The sequence below is a fragment of the Lissotriton helveticus genome, chromosome 4_1 (assembly GCF_964261635.1).
Source record: "Lissotriton helveticus chromosome 4_1, aLisHel1.1, whole genome shotgun sequence".
Classification (NCBI taxonomy): domain Eukaryota; kingdom Metazoa; phylum Chordata; class Amphibia; order Caudata; family Salamandridae; genus Lissotriton; species Lissotriton helveticus.
The window spans coordinates 1,822,996,617-1,823,012,102 of record NC_136063.1 but is presented as its reverse complement, the minus strand read 5'-3'; the positions used below and the strand labels follow the sequence as shown (position 1 = coordinate 1,823,012,102).

At 49.1% G+C, this 15,486-nt stretch overlaps 1 protein-coding gene across 3 annotated transcripts in view; it reads right to left on the bottom strand.

Moving 5' to 3' along the window:
- The window catches only part of SRPX2 (sushi repeat containing protein X-linked 2), a 454,362-nt gene that overhangs the window by 394,260 nt on the left and 44,616 nt on the right, over positions 1 to 15,486 (bottom strand). The window contains exon 1 of one of the 3 annotated variants that reach the window (XM_078688457.1): positions 14,842 to 15,016. The exons of the other annotated variants lie outside the window; for them this stretch is intronic. The gene's annotated coding sequence lies outside the window, so the exon portion shown is untranslated. Of the gene's footprint in view, positions 1 to 14,841; positions 15,017 to 15,486 lie in introns of those variants that run through there. 3 annotated transcript variants of the gene reach the window in all.

Sequence of the window (15,486 nt, the reverse complement as noted above, 5' to 3'; positions counted from 1 at the left end):
GCGTACGATTTATAAAAAAACGCGGTGTAGCCATCTGGCCCCGGCGCCTTGTGCAGCTTCAAATTCTTTATGACTTCAAGGACCTCCTCCCTAGAGATTGGGGCCTCCAGCAGTTCATTCCACTCGTTAGATATCTGTGGTAGGGGCAGGCGCTGCAAATACTCCTTTTGGGCCTCCGCATCAAGATTATCTCCCGAGTAGAGATCAGCATAGTAGCGGCCAAAAATGTCCGCTTTCGTTTCATCCCGATGTTGCAGTACACCCGCTGTATCTCTAATGCCTCCTATATATTCTCGTTCCCTCCGGTCGCGCAATTGGCGCGCCAGATGCCTGCCCACCTTGTTCCCACAGGAATAGGATTGTCATCCCAGTCTCAAAAGTGTGAGCTCGGCTCTATTAGTGTAGTGGGCCCTCAACTTCCCCCTTACCGCAGTCAATGGGCGAAGGGTCACTCTCGAGGGATTAAGCTTGTGGGCCTGTTCGAGGCCGACCACCTCAGCCTCCAGTGCCTCGCGATCCTTCCGCCGCAATCTGTTAAGTTGTGAATTGAGACCCAAACACGTGCCCCTGATCGAAGCCTTGAATGCGTCCCACGTATTCGAGAACGATGTGTCCGACGAGGGATTAAGCTCAAAGAATTCCCTAATGGCAAGCCGCAACGCCTTATTGGAGGTGGCGTCCCTGACTACCGACGCCGGGAAGTACCACTTCTGCTGTCCCGCACCGGGCGACGACCAACGGAGGCTAAGCACCAGCAAGCTGTGGTCCGAAACGGATATAGGAAGAATGGTGGCATCCACAACATCCCCGCGCAGTGATTGGCCGAGGAAGATGTGATCTAAGCGGGAGTAGGAGTGGTGTACATGTGAGAAAAACATGTAATCCCTTGAGGTAGGGTGAAAAAAGCGCCATCCATCAACCAACCCCAGTTCCCCCACCCCCCGCTGCGTTGAGGCAGAGAACACTCCCGTGCCCGCCCGTTGGCCCCCCGAGCTGTCCATCTCCTTATCCCACACCAAATTAAAGTCCCCTAGTAGAAACAGGTTCCCCTCGGCAAAATCCCCAATCCCTTGCACAAGCGCCCCTGAACGAGCCCCTTCACCATCAACCATCGGCCCTCCTTATCATTGCGAACCTCTACTGGTTGGAAATGGAGCGCAGCGCGGAAAAGGAGGGCCACCCCTCTATGTTTCGTGGCAGCAGAGGACCTATATATGATGGGGTATGCCCTATGCCGCAGGCGTAACTCATCCTTCCTTGCCAAATGAGTTTCTTGGAGCCCCACAATGTCCAACTGGTGATCAACCACATACTTCCATACCTTCTGCCTCTTTTGCGGCGAGTTCAAACCCTTGACATTCCATGTCCCTATGCTAATCGGCATGACACAGTAGAACCCCGGAACTCTCTGCAGCCATCTTATGAATACCCTCCCCCGTACTCGGGAGCTCTCCCATCAAAAAAAGGGTTAACGGGTCAACTATGTCTCCCCCAGTGTAGCCCCCAGCCCTCCACCAGCCTGTAACGAACTGGGCAGCAATTCCTCCCAGGCCTCTCCCTCTCAGCGCATTCACACACAACAGCAACCTATCATTCGCCCGACCCGCCTCATCACCACCATGGACCCCCCCCACACCCCGCACCCCAAACCCCCCAACACCCAACCCCCCCCTCAAAGGGAAAGATAACAGTGAAAAACCACTCAAAACAATAACATTGAGGATAATACTCATCAGTTCCAGTAGTCCAAGGTTCGTTAAGGACCTTCCAGTCCGGAGGCGGGGTAGGGGGACCAACTCGGTGACCCCCATGGCCATGGTCCGGGGAGTCTCCTCCAAAAGTACATCCATACCCCCAGACCAAAGGGCCGATGCCCCTCCAGCGCCGATCCGCCATTAGAGCACGCTCATGCCGCTCCTGAGCCTGTTTGAGACTCCGCCAATGTCGCCGAAGCTACCGAGGCCACCGCGTCGCCCCTCTCCTGCAGGCTGGTATTGCGATCCGGTCGCCGCCGGTCCGGGGACGCTCCAACCCGGTGCCATGATGAGGAGCGACGACGTCTCCGAGACGGGGATGTGTTCGTTCTCTGAGAAGGTGCATCGTCGTTCAAACCCAAGAGGTCTTTCGCCGCCTGAAGAGAGCATACCTGTGCTAACCGATTCTGCCATCGGAAGGTGATCCTGAAAGGGTGACCCCAGGAATAGGCGATGTTGCGGTCCCGCAGGAAGGAAGTCACTGGACGAAACTCCCTCCGTTTCTGTAGCGTAGATGCTGCCAAGTCCTGATAAAGCTGAGGGTGGTGGTCCCTGAACTGCAGTGATGTGATGGCCCTGGCCTGGCGGAGGATGCGCTCCTTCACTTGGAAATCATGTACACAGACGAGGATGTCAGGGGGGGGCCCCCCACCTCGCCTGGGCAATCCAACTCGATGTACTCTGTCCATTCTAATTTCCCGCACATCCTCTTCGTCCAAAATCTGCAGAAACAACTCCTGTACGTAGCCACGCAGGTCGCCCGCCTCACCATCCCACGGCACTGCTCGAATGCGGATGTTATTCCATCGGGACCGGTTTTCCAGGTCCTCCGCGTGAGCCTGCAAGTCCAAGTTCTGTTCTGTGAGACGGATTACATCTTGTTGCAGCAAGTGCACATCATTGGCCATACTCAAATCATGGTCCTCTAGGGTCGCCACCCTCTCGCCAATCCCATCCACATCTCTCCGTACTTCCCGGAGGTCGGACGCCAATTGCGCACGAAGTTCGGATATATCTTCCTTGATGGAGGCAAAAAGATCGGTCATAAAAGCCTTGGTTGCAGGGGCTTCATCGTCCGATTGCCTCGACGAGCCACTGGCCCCCAGGGATGCCGGCTGCTTGAAGACTTAAGTGCCCCATCCTTCCCTGCGCGCCCCTTGCGTAGTGAATTAGACATGGTACCGGGCAGCCCTCGGCCCGGGCGATCCTCTCACCCGAAACACTCAAGGGCAGGCTCTATGGGAGAACTGGGCCCGCAGGTGGAGCAACTGTCCCCTCCGAGCAGCCCAAATGGTCCCCTCCTTGCAATCCAGGCAGCCTCCAGAATTCCCCCGGTCGCCGAAACACCAGCCTACAGACCTGCCAGGAGTAGTCCACAGCCAGGAGTCATGGAGCACCGCGCCCCCGGTATCAATGTCCAGGGAGGAGGGTGCGGAAAGGCAATGCAGCCACCATCAGTCCAGGCGCAGGTGATAGCCAACCAGTCTCATAGGAGGAGCCAGATAAAATGGCCCCGCGGTGCTCTCTGCCGAGGAATGCACCCAGGACAATTGGTGCCGACCTCCCGTGGAAGTAGCCAATTCACCACCGGGCCAAAGGCGGGATCCGCAGCTCCAGCGACCTTCCGGCGCACCCTCCAAGCCGCAAACTATGCTGCGATGCGTGTCCGATCCGCTCAAGTGGCCCACGTGGCAGTACCAGCGTCCAGCCTCCACTTGTCTGCACCCCCCCCAGGCCCGCGCAGGTGGTACCACGTTGATCTGCCGGCCCAGGCCAGAGGCAATACCCCGCAGCTATCACCAGGCTGTCTCCACGCCGTGGTCACTCAGCGCTCCGATCAGGTCTCCCGGCGGGCCCTGTCCGCCGGCCCGGCTCCACACGCCTCCTCTCCTGTCCAGGGTGGGGGCCCACTCATCAGATCCAGGCCCCCCAGTGACCCCTGGTGTGCGCAGCCACCGCTGTCCTCCAGGCGCGTCCTCCGTCCCCCCGGGCGTGCTCTGTGGCGCATGCGCGCTCCGCCGTTACTGGGCCCCCACCACTCCGTGGGTCGATACAGCCAAGCACCCCCGGAGCTCACCGGCGGTCAGGTCCGCCTCTCCACCGGTACGGCGCGGTCTTCCTCTGTCAGCCGGTGCAGGGGGAACCGTGGGCGGGATGCGGGCGGGGCTCTCCTCGTCTGCGGCGAGCACCGCGATCTACCGAGCCGGCCCCCAAGCTACGCAAAGCCGGGGATTCTCAGGCCCCAAAGCGCCTCCGCTCCCGCAGCCGCCACAAACGCCGCCTCGCCCCGCTGACGGCCCCGGGCCACTCCGCTGTGTTACGGAGACCTCCGCTACCTTTTTGGAGCCAGTCCGCTCACCCAGCACCGTGCTATGAGACGCTATGCTGGATCGGCGCCGGAGAGGCTCGGAGAAGCGTCCTACTCCGACGCCATCTTGGCCACGCCCCCCCAAGGTCACAGTTTTTATGGGCTTCACAGGTATTACAGGTGATCCTCTACATGGTGATGCCCAAGAGTTCCAAAGAGAGGCTCTTTTTCTGAACTAGTAATTTTAATTGTTTAATTGACCCTGACTGGAACAATGGCATTAACTGAAAACAAAACCTCTTTTCTATACAACCTACATTATTCCAGCCGGAACTCTGAAGTGGTCAATGAACTGGACATGTTTTGTTATTTTGGTCAACTTTGTTAGGATGAGCATGCACGTGGATGTTAGGGTTAGAGACAAAAAGCTTAGTTCATACGGGTTGGAGTGCCATGATGATATCAACCACTCGTGTCTCTCCCAGGCATTACCGCTCAAGTGACGGGGCAGCTTCATAAAGATTGCCTGGGGCGGTGAAGAGACTGTATGTACTATGGTGGCTGGTGGCTGGATGTAGGTTAATGGATGGGACTTCTGCGACATTGTAGGCACCGGCTCAGAAGATGCCTGGCAACTTTCTGTGTTGCACTGACTTAGCCACTTACTCACTTGGCCTTCTAGTTTGTGTGCCCTTTAAACATTTTCGTACAGGATTGCTACCTTATCTGGTCGTATTAGTTCTGTTTTCACTGGCTTCCCAATCTTGTGGCATAGATTCCCATCGCCTGAAGCTAGTAAGCAAATACGTTTTACATTCCCACACGAGGGTCTCCTAGCCAGACTTTACGAGATCGGTCTGAGGGGGACGGTGTTCAGCTGGTTTCAATCTTTCCTGGCTGGCCGCCGACAAACGGTCTGGGCCTCCTCTAGTTCCGCTGAGATGCCGTCATTGGGTGTCGGAGTCCCTCAGGGCTCTGTGTTGAGCCCGACTCTTTTTAACATCTTTATGACCCCTCTGGCGGCACTAGCGGAATCCTTCGGGGCCCAGATCGTTTCCTACGCCGATGACACCCAGCTCCTCTTTACGTGCGGGAGGGGTGCGGATTTTGATGGAGAGAGTATCCAGGGTTGCCTTGGGGCCGTTTTTAACTGGTTCCAACTTAACGGCCTCAAGTGCAACTCGGATAAATCAGAGGTACTCTTCTTCGGGTGCAGTTCGGATCCAGAGTGGCAGGAATGGTGGCCGGAGAACATGTTTCCACCTTCAGGTTCATCCCAGGTGGCCAAGAACCTGGGAATTAAGATCGATAATGACCTGACACTGCGTTCTCAGATAATCGGTCTCACCGGTACCTGCTTCGGTTTGCTCCGGATGCTACGCAAATTTCTTCCCATACTATCGGAAGACCACAGGAAGATAACGGTACAGGCTATAATCGGCTTGAGAATGGATTATTCTAACATTCTGTATCTCGGCCTGCCGGAGTATCTGTTACAACGACTGCAGGTGGTCCAGAATTCGGCAGCACGGGCCATCTTTGGACTATCAGGCCGTGCTAGAACTTCTGGTCTTCTGCAGTCACTTCACTGGCTCCCCATCCGGAAGCGGATAACTTTCAAAGCCCTGACTCTGGCTCATAAAGCTCTTTATGCGTCAGGAGCTAAATACCTACATAAAAGGGTAGTTTTCTACCACCCTACAAGACCCTTGAGGTCTGGATCTTTATTCCTTGCCGCGGTCCCTCGTATTAAAAGGGCACGCATAGGAGGCCGATCTTTCAGACTGTTGGCCCCGCAGCTCTGGAATACTTTACCGGTGTCTTTGCGCAGTACTTCTAACTTACTGACATTTAGGAAGGGCCTTAAATCTTGGCTTTTTACCTCCTAGACATTAGTTTCTTAGGTTAGTCTGGATTCCCCTCTTTTGTTTCTTTTTCTTTTCAGTTGTGTTATGATACAGATGTGTATTAAAAAAAAAAGCGCCGGGACACTCTTTGAGTAGCCGTGCGCTATATAAAACAGATATAACATAACATAACATAACGATATAACATAACATTCCAGACTCTAAATGTATGTATCAATGGTTGTTTGCTGGCTTAATTTTTTATTATCGTTCATACTTAAACATTAGAAAAAGCCAGTCTGCGATATTCCTATTTCGAAAAAAACGACTGGCAAAATCACATACTAAGAAGCAGAGCTGATTGTCATCAGGCTCTTCCTGTCATTAACCCCTCTTGAAAAGCATGACGTTTTTAAAACATCCTATCAAAGACGAAATTAATATGTTGTTTTGAATAGTTTTTTTTAATGTAGTATGTGCTTTTTAAAATGTACAGAAATGTTATTATGGATTTTAAGAAAATTGTGAAATACTTAAGAAATATTATTTGCTAAAATTAAATTACGATGCGCATTTAAAAAGACATTTTTTTAAACAATGTTTATGTATTTTTATGAAAAACAGCAACAGAGCGCCAAGCGTGGCATACATATAAAGAAATCACTAAATCACCATATCAGAGAACTAGGCGAGGAAATCAAACTGTATAACCATCTCCATACACAAGGTGCCAAGTAAAAATACATATATAAGCCACTCTTTTTGTGCCATTGAATGCATGGTAAAATTGGTCTAGGATGATATGGAAAAACAAAATTATCGTAAAAGATGTTTTGAAATAGAAAGTAAAGCAAAGATAGGTATGAAAACTGTTTAGGCACAATTTGTCATTGCGCAGGGGACACAGTTTTCTTAACTGTTCATTTGGGTCAAATTACAAAATATGCAACCTACGAGAAAACAGTCCTATTAAGGGGATACGACAGGTATCACTGAGTGGAGATCCACTCTCGCACTGAGTATTCTCTGAATTGTATGAGGATGTTGTCTCATGGACATAGAAAGTTCATTGGAACGTCAACATTCTCCATACTACTCCATGCACTTGGGCAAAGGGGCACCTGGGAGAGGTACTAGATATGTGCTGCTGGGAAGGGGCATTTCCATATGCAAGCCAGGATGCACATGTGCAGAAGCTGTTACTCTCTCTGCTTGGACACTGACTGCCATTGAAGAGCTACAGACTTCTATAAGAGGGGTGCAGACAATATATAAATGCACCCACCCACGTGCGTGTCATTAGAAGCCCGTCATTAATGGGTTCTCAACAAACCAGCACACAGTCATATGCTGATACTGCATGCACGAGACTGTGCATTCATCTTTTAATTCGCTCACAAGACTAGTCTTCACATGGCCGTACGAGTCCAAAGCATGGCTGTGTTCCCCATTGGCCAACGTGGTCCAGCTGTACACGTGAGCTCAGGGCAGGTGGTACCTGGATCCGTTTTCTCGCCACTATGGAGGGCGTCAGATATGTGTGATGTGTGGGTGAGGTTCTCTCCTACATTGTGCAAAGAATGGGGTATGATAACACCGAAATTAAGGGTCTTTCCCCTGAGCTTTAACTGAAACAGGGAGATAGTCATACTGTAGGCTACAGGGAAAAGTAGGGACATGATGCAACCTTGGATGCTGATCCAGCATGGGGTCATCAACAAACTGTCTCTACACGACTAAGGGGCCAACGGGCTTCTAGAGAAGCCCTATAGAATCCTGTGGGTCCAATGCGCAAAAAGTCTGCTGTGAGTAATTGTGACTTACTCTTGTACTACTGTTGACTTACTCCAGAATTCATTCCAGAAGGAATCCAAGACTACTTCTTAATTCAAAGAGAAAATTAATTTGCCCTGGCTTACTCCTGCAATACCCCTGGAATTCAAGCGCACGTCAGGAGTGCCACAAGAGTAAATCACACCAAATTCTTCTTTATGAATCAGGCCCCATGTGCCTTGTCCAAGTATTCTGCTTGGGTATGGGCATACCCTGCAAACTCAAACCTATTTGTAGGAGACAGAACAATATATAAATTTTCTTCACTTGGGTCCGTGTAATTCTACCCTACAACCACTCCTCTCTGACACAGCAGATGACAGCTTTATTGCAGTGCATTTGTTCAGACTATATTTTCGTGGCTCAGAAACACAAACTTCACTCATACGGATTTGGGCTGGCTCTAGACAACTGGACATCGCTTGGCACATTTGAAAAAAAACACTTACTTTCTCGCTTTTGAGCCACAATTGCAGCATGTTTATTTATGCTATTATGCAAACAGAGGAATCAAGGGATGTAAGCAACTGAAATAGTTCACTCCTACCGGCAGATGTTTACAAATCGAATGGTTCTGGTGGCGGCGCCCTCTGTGATGGGAGCCCTCTCCGCCCTCTCCTCCACACCCTTCTCAAAATATCCTTTTAACCTCACTGGTCGTGTCCCACCCAGGAGCTGAGGCGGAGATCGCGATCTGTTTTAAACCCCACAGTACAGGATGGTTCAGGACGGGCCCAAATCTGTTTATATTGTGTGTTCATTCCTCTCTTATGTCTACAATGCCTTTATAAATACAGCTCTTTTGAGTATTCCCGCACCGTGGTCTTTCAGACTCCCCACAATTGCTATTCTTAAATGCTTCAACATTTCTTATTCAGAAAAATGGCCACTGCTGTTTTCCCAACACTGTGTCTTGCGTACAGATTCAGGAGCTGGGTCCTTGTAACGCGCATAGAAGCAGAACCACCAATGCGTATACAAACAAAAATTGCACATTCACTCTCCATTGTCAACTGTTTGTCACTCCTGATGAGCCGTCCTCCTCATCTTTGTGTCCCTTTCTCAGTGTACCAACGTGGGCCTATAAACATCTTCATTGCCTCTCTTCCTGTCAACCATAGTTCAATCGCTTTATTTAATCATCCAAGCATCTTAGTTCTTCTGGGAGGGGCTGAGGCTCCTACACTGTGGTGACTGATGGTAAGAGTGGTCTAACATTGTCTCATTCACGCCACCACAGTAGCAGCAAGCGGCCCTCAGGGCTCTGCACATGGGAGAAGGTGTGTACCAACTCATGGGGTGAAGCTGTCCCCAGGAATACTGAGAGTGCCCAACTCCAGATCCCATCAACCTGCCAGGTGTCCGTTCCAGCAGCACCTTCACCGAACACTCTGGTTATGCCACGATCTTTTCCAAGCAGTCGTCGTCCATGCAGCCCTATCACAAGGCATGTGTGGGCCTGTCATCACTGTAACTTTATCGCCAAGCAACCTGTGGCTGCAAACAGCGGTGCCCAGGGGCATGAAGGAAAAGCAGCAGGGTCAGCTGGGTGTTACTCTTCTGTTGCTGCAATGTAGTAGGGAGTGATCCCCATTGGTTCGGAGTGATTATTCAAGAGTTCTCAAGCCAAAGTTTGCTGGAACCAGGAAAGGTAGATGGGGTAGGTTGAGGGTCAAAGTTGGTGTAGATGGAGGTGTTTTTGCTGCAGATAAAAATTGAAAGTTTGCAGCAGAGGTCCTGCAGAGGTCCTGTGAAGGAATGATGCTGTTGGAGGCTGCTGCTGAAGTGGTGAAATCTTTCACAATGGTGAAGATTTCTTTGCTACTGCTGTTGCTGGCATCAATGCGGTCTGCATGTTCTCTGCGCGAAGTTCTTGATCTGTTCGCTGTAGCATCTCAGTGCAGATTTGAAGGTTTCTTTGTCAGCAATTTCTTGGTTTGTTTTTCATGTGCTCGTCAGTTGAATACAGTGATGTTTCGTTCCTCTGTATACCAGCTGGCTTGGGGTCAGGCTGTGCCTGTTTTGTTGTATTTGAGGAGAGCCAGGGTGACAGCACATGCAGTTATCTAGCTGTTGAGGTTTTTGAAGGTTTCTGGTGTGTTTGGGCCAGTACATAGAGAGAGCAATGGTCCAGTTGTCTTCTGGAATGTTTTTCCAGTTCCTGCAGGCAGGACAGATGGTTATAGATCTGTGGTGATGTGTGGCGTGGATGCTGAATCTGAGACGGTCAAGGTCTGTTCAGATGAACAGTGATTGCTTGTTGATAGTGATGTTGCTGAAAGAGGTGAAAATTGAGCCCATGAGAAGTCCGACACAGTGACTGAGTTTCATAATGCCTTGGGTGAGGCAGAGGTTTGCAAGGTTTTCTAGAAGGACCATTGAGTTTGTGGTATTTTAGGTGAAAGTTCGGATCTCTGAGGAGGATGATGGTGCTGGAGTTCATGATGAGGGGTGCAAAAAAGTCCTTGTTGTTGCTGGCGAAGTTGGTGCGGATCCTGGTGGTGCGTATACCATGGTTCCGCTCAGGGTGAAGTTGGCTGAGATATATAGCTTTAACATGAGGTGTTCCACAAAACTAGAAGGAGAGTCTGTGATGGTGGAGCAGCTGATTGAGCCCTTGAATATGATGGCGAGCCCGCCATTGGATGAGAAATAGCAGGTCCAGGGTGTAGTAATGCAATAGGTCCCACATCTCTGTGGTAAGTTTGGAACAGGTGTTGAGGAGCATGCCTGACAGTACGGGGTGTTATGTGTATGGTGCCTGGGTTCTCTCATTATGAGAGTCTGGGGTGTTTTTGGGTGTCAGGACTGGGTTGGCGGGTGCAGGTTGGCGAAGGGTGCATGAGATTTTACAGGATGTGCAGGCAAATGCTCCCTTCATGTGGTGCAATGCGGTGTGGCAGCAGTGCAGAGAGCAGTGTCTGGGGTTGAGAGTGCAGAGGAATGTGTCTGGTTAGCAGTGAGTGTTGGGAGGACCAGGGCTCCTGGCACTGGGGGGCAGGTGGGTCATGGACGTGAGCCAACAGGCCTGCTTTTGGCATGCCTTTGCAAACTAGTTTGGGCTGGTTCTTCTTTCAAGTGTAAAAACAACAGTTGATGGACAGAATGCAGAACAATGTCATATATTCACCCCAGTACAGAGATCTGGGCCTAAATCCATCGTTTTTTTGCACTCCACACCACCCCAGTTCAGACATGGCCATATGCAAATCAGCCTTGACCCTGTGCCTCATGGGAACAGTCCAGCCCGAACTGCCAAGCCATGTCTTTCCTGGACCGGAATCAAGCATCCTAGGACCGGTTTCTGGCTATCAGCCATCTTCAGCCAGGATAGCTTGACTCCAGTGGTGTGGAGAGCATGGGACTCACGTATGAGCATACCCATCCCACTCGGGGTGACAAATGCAAAAACAAAAGTTGATGGACAGAATGCAGAACAATGTCATACATTCACCCCAGTACAGAGATCAGGGAAGGCATGGCTTGGCAGTTCAGGCTGGACTGTTCCCATGAGGCACTGGGTCAGACTGATTTGCATATGGCCATGTCCGAACTGGGGTGGCAGAGTGGGCTAAAGAACGGTGATGGATTAAACCCAGATCTTTTGACTGGATGTGAGTGTTTGATTGGTTTAGATGCTCCGTCCATCACCACCCCCTTTTGTACCGCTTTGTTCACCATAAGTTAGCAGGGTATGCTCAGACGTGAGTCCCTTGCTCACTTTGCCACTGGATTCAAGCAAGCCTGGCTGAAGACGGCTGAAATGCCAGAAACCGGTCCTAGGAAGCTTGTTTCCGGTCCAGGGAAGGCATGGCTTGGCAGTTCGGGCTTGACTGTTCCCATGAGGCACAGGGTCAGACTGATTTGCATATGGCCATGTCTGAACTGGGTGGCAGAGTGGGCTAAAGAACGGTGATGGATTAAACCCAGATCTTTTGACTGGGTGTGAGTGGTTGATTGGTTCAGATGCTCCGTCCATCACCACCCCCTTTTGTAGCGCTTTGTTCGCCATAACTTGGCACGGTATGCTCAGACGTGAGTCCCTTGCTCACTTTGCCACTGGATTCAAGCAAGCCTGGCTGAAGATGGCTGAAATGCCAGAAACCGGTCTTAGGAAGCTTGTTTCCGGTCCAGGGAAGGCATGGCTTGGCAGTTCGGGCTGGACTGTTCCCATAAGGCAGAGGGTCAGACTGATTTGCATATGGCCATGTCTGAACTGGGGTGGCAGAGTGGGCTAAAGAACGGTGATGGATTAAACCCAGATCTTTTGACTGGGTGTGAGTGTTTGATTGGTTCAGATGCTCCGTCCATCACCACCCCCTTTTGTACCGCTTTGTTCGCCATAAGTTGGCAGGGTATGCTCAGACGTGAGTCTCTTGCTCACTTTGCCACTGGATTCAAGCAAGCCTGGCTAAAGACGGCTGAAATGCCAGAAACCGGTCCTAGGAAGCTTGTTTCCGGTCCAGGGAAGGCATGGCTTGGCAGTTCGGGCTGGACTGTTCCCATGAGGCACAGGGTCAGACTGATTTGCATATGGCCATGTCTGAACTGGGGTGGCAGAGTGGGCTAAAGAACGGTGATGGATTAAACCCAGATCTTTTGACTGGGTGTGAGTGTTTGATTGGTTCAGATGCTCTGTCCATCACCACCCCCTTTTGTACCGCTTTCTTCTTTCAAGTGTTCAAGTATCCTGTCCAGGCTGCACTCCAGACTCAACCTTTTTGTAGAATAATGCTCCTAGCGGTAGGGTAGTCTCCATCCTGGAATACCCACAACAGAGGCACAAAGAGGTGAGAGCTTTTTGCACCTGGCTATCAACAGCTACATTGAACAGTGTCAATGTAGAGATAAAAGGCTGACCTCACCCAAAGGGGTCCCTTTGGCAGAACAAGAGAGACATCAGTCCAATCCTTCACTAAATTGCAGTGCTAAATGAAGATTAATGATTAGCTCACCTCAGCATAATGCTGATTACATTTCTAAAGGCACCTTCTCCCCTTTGTCACCACTTCACTGTCTATGTCTCCTCTTTACAGCTTCAAGAGTGCCAGCAATACACTTCCAGTGTCTGGGAAAATAATCCCACCTCCATCATGTGCAGAGGTACAGGCCAGGGGCTTTCAAAATGGACGCCACAGTCATTTCTTACTGTACTTAATCCTTACAAATCATGTACCACACAGGACACATTCACATACATGGACAAAATACACTGGTGATGTTAGTGCTAGGATTTTGGTAGTCGCAAAGAAGCAGAGCTTTACAGAAGTTGACCAACAGACTTACCCTCTGGTGACACAGAATACAAGGTCTGATCACAACTATAGATACACAGAACACAGTATGCTACCACCACTGCTCTGCATACGAAACCCACGACAGGGGTGGAAGTCCACTGTCAGTAAAATGACAGTACGCTTGGCGAACCTCTCTATGTCACAGGACAGATCCAGGAGTTTACTCATCTGAAGGGACAGGTCTAGACCTCTGCTCACACCCAAGATTAATGTGAGCTTCATAACAAAATCAAAACCAGGATACCTATTTGCAGTTGGGCACTTAAAAGCAGAGGAACACACGTGTACACCATACTTAGGACAGTCACATCCCAACACACAAAACCTCAATCATTAGCATTCCTGTAACTCAAAGAGATTGCTGCTTTTCCTATACTTTAGCCCTGTCACATTTCTCCCTGTAAACTGGAAATATTTATCAACAACTTGAAAGGGCATTACATTTCCAATTTTAGTATTGCAACCCTCGTTCAGAAATCTTAGTAAACAATGGGTAGAATTCCTGGGATTCGTGGGAAAAAAACGTTGTAACTTGGCATATCCTGAACAGTCTTACATGCAAGTCACATACTTGAAAAGGAGATCCTCGGACTGTAAAGTGGCAGACAGTAAAATTTACCTAGTGAGGAAGCAGGTTATTCTGACTGATTCAAGGTTTACAAGTGAAACTATAAAAGTAAACTAACAAACCGCGCAGCAATGTTAATGTCTCCACAACTAGTTTACTATAACTGAAGAAATCCATTATGACCTTCAGTACCTTCAGCTGGTAGGTATAGGGGATCTCATTTTCAGCGACCTATGCGTTACAACTGCCTTCCTCCTAGGCACGATTAATAGTGTAAAAACACACTGTAAATGGGACCTATTTGGATGATTGTCACATTTATAGCCTGAGCCATTCAATATTGTTCACTTTACGAAGTCTAAAAGTGGCCTTGTTCTTTTATTCCTACTGCTCTTCCGACTGAGTTATTACCTTCTCTACTTTGGTTGAATAGACTAATAAAATAAAGTGTATGGACTTTATGTTTGTAATGATGAACACCATGACAAAATAAACCCATTATAAAAAAATGCACACGTCAAATAACAGCCACACTAGAAAGCAAAGAACCACAAAATGTTTGTAGTGTAACGTTCGCAATAATAGTGATTAAATATCCTGTAATACACTTATTCCATAAAAGCACTCATGTATTTGTCAAATCAAATGTGGATGCTTGTTGTAACCTCATTAACTCCAGCTGTGAAACAATCACTCAATGGTTGATTTCACCAAGACTTCCTAGCTCCAGACTGCAGGTCAATATTTCCAAAAAAACACTTATCACTTACCCTAGCCGATGAGTCTGAGGCTTTTTAGTTCCTACCTCACACTTAACCACTCAGATCTTTTCTATGACTGTACTAAGCATGTCACCTGCCCCACCTCCCTCCTCCCTTTTCAATATATATACACCCAGTAATACAAGATGGCTGGCTTCACTTCTGTAGCAGCCTAATAAGTCCAAGCCGAAGTCGTTCTGACTGTGAAAGACAGGAGCAAGGACACAGACAGAAAGCAGCCACCACTCATGAGAAGAGGGTTAAACACCTCACACTCGTATTTAAAACTGAAAACTACTCTCGTAGAAGCATGCGACAATTGCAAAATTGTGAAAGGAAGGAAGGAAGCAAAGATAGAGGGAATGATAAAGTAAAGGAAGCCATGAATGCAGATCCAGGTCTGTCATTTTCTGACGAAGAATGGTTCGTTAGAGCTCGAAATACATATTGATTATTAATATCTCCTAATTTACCATTTGGGCTGCATTCTCATCCTTCAAACCTTTTCATGTATCATCCATTATTCTTTTTGTAGACAGCCAACCCGCGTTTCGCTTTGTACGACTCGTTGCTATATACGTCACTTATAGAGAGCTTCAAATGTCAATTAATACAAATACAAAGTTTACAATGGCTGGAATTTCCTTTCATCCACGAAGCTGCAGATAAGCTGCGATTGCTAAAATGAAAATAGCACTCAGGAAGTTGGCAGTTAATGTTTTGCTGGAGCTAAAAGATAAGGAAGCTGGTATTGTGAGCCACTGAGAAGACTTAGTCTATCAACAGGGCCTCGAAGAGCCAACACTGAATTGTGATAGTGACGTGTGCAGGGCTCATAAAAGTGAATCATTATCTTCCCTTGACAACAGTGTTCTACAGAAGGCTCTAACTGGACATCAGGTTACTGATTGAGGTGGGGAGTGGTGAAACCCTACTCAACCAGCAACCACAATTTCGGTCAGGGTGAAGCCCAAGCAAACCCCAAATTAGCCTGTGCTTAGCCCTCTGGTAGCTTGGCACCAAGCAGTCAGGCTTAACTTAGAGCCAACGTGTAAAGTATTTATGCAGCACTTCAAACAGTAATAAAGTGAAAATACAATATGAGAAAAATCTCACAC